Source organism: Nothoprocta perdicaria, unplaced genomic scaffold (genome assembly GCF_003342845.1).
Source record: "Nothoprocta perdicaria isolate Ctin4 unplaced genomic scaffold, notPer1 scaffold_63, whole genome shotgun sequence".
NCBI classification, from domain to species: Eukaryota; Metazoa; Chordata; class Aves; order Tinamiformes; family Tinamidae; genus Nothoprocta; species Nothoprocta perdicaria.
Window position 1 is genome coordinate 3,098,237 of NW_020455899.1, and position 1,449 is coordinate 3,099,685.

At 49.3% G+C, this 1,449-nt stretch overlaps 1 long non-coding RNA gene across 1 annotated transcript; it reads right to left on the reverse strand.

Annotated features, from left to right (window-relative positions):
• Positions 1–250: 250 nt before the first annotated feature.
• On the reverse strand, positions 251–1,311 carry LOC112956447. The gene is made up of 2 exons (XR_003251055.1): positions 1,197–1,311; positions 251–949 (listed from the first exon to the last, which is right to left on the reverse strand). It is a non-coding gene; the product is annotated as an uncharacterized LOC112956447 (long non-coding RNA).
• Between the last annotated feature and the right edge of the window lie 138 nt (positions 1,312–1,449).

Consider the following 1,449-nt stretch of genomic DNA (forward strand, 5'->3'; position numbering starts at 1 on the left):
CTTTCAGAAGCTGTAAGTCATTGCCAGTCAAAATGGTCCATGATTTCTCCTACAGCTTGACACATGAAAACGACCACCTTCATTTTTTTCAGATGGACTAGGCTATGTGTTTAAGAAACTGCAAATGAGACAAAAAAAAAAAAAAAAGAATGGAAGGGAAACACTCCAGTACAAGTGAAGAGGGAAAGAACTGTGTGCATACAGGGGAACATGGAGAAGCAGGGGCACAACAGGCATGGGAAAAGGTGCAGGGGACAAGGTTGGCTCTTCCCCTCTTGGATTCCTGTTGACTCCTGACGTTCCTTTTCCCCACTGGTGCCCTTCTGGTTTGCGTGTCCTCTGTCTTCCAAGCATACGGAGCAGGAGGTACTTTGGAGACACGTGCAGGCACACAAACTGCAGGATCAGGGCAAGCATGGGGTCTGTGGCATAACGTTGGGTGCAGCAGGAAAACTGAGGAAGGACTGTCAAGTTATTCATGGATAACTGGGGAGGAGAGGGACCTGGAGCCCTTGACAAGCAAAAGAGAAACGGGTGGAGCACATGGAGCAGCTAGACTCCATGTGCAGAAGAAGTCAGGTGCAGAAGAGGATACAAAATATAGAGGAAAGGGAGAAATGAAGATTGTTGCTCTGACGCAGGTAGCGTTGAAGAAGAAGGCGAGGAAGACCGTACAAGGCAGCATAAAATGTGTGAGGCAGACAGGAAAGGAAGGCAGAGCCGTGGCAGGATCCGTGATGTATTCCATACGTATCTGCACTGGGAAGGCACAGAGACACAAGTTTCCCGCTGATCTTAGGACTAACCATGGTTCCTCGCTCCATTGTTCCTTATGGGTCCTCTTCATGCGGAGAAACTGAGACAAATGTCCAGAGTTGGATCATGCAACACGGATGGACTCCTTAAATGAGGTGGGGAGCCACTCGAAGGCGCTTATGGAAGAAATACCCTGCAGCCATAGCAAAGACAAAAGAAAAAGAATGAAAGAACAAACGAAAGAAGGGAAGGACACCACATGCCCGGCCTTGGGCAGGCAACCTGCTATCAAAAACTGGTAGAATGAGCAGCAACGAACAGCTGCAAAACCTGTTTGGAGCATGTTTTGGGAGCATTTGTGACCATTAAAAAAAAAAAAAAAAAAAAAACAAACAGAAAAATAAGAAAGGATTATTCTTAATAATAAAAGCACAGCCTACCTGCCAGACCGGCCGGACACGCAGAGCAGGCCCCTTATCTTGATGGTTTCCTGGCAGTGACACCTCTGCGCTCGCTGCCTGCCTGGAAGTCACCGGGGCCTGGAGGAAAGAAAAAATAAAGAAGAAAATAAAAAAAAAAAAAGAAATAAAGAAAAAGGCGGCCGTTACCTCGAGCGCAGCCGCGGGGCCCGTCCGCCATGCGGGCAGCCGGCGGTCGCCATGTCGCGCCCCCCGGCGGGGCGGCCGCGCCGCC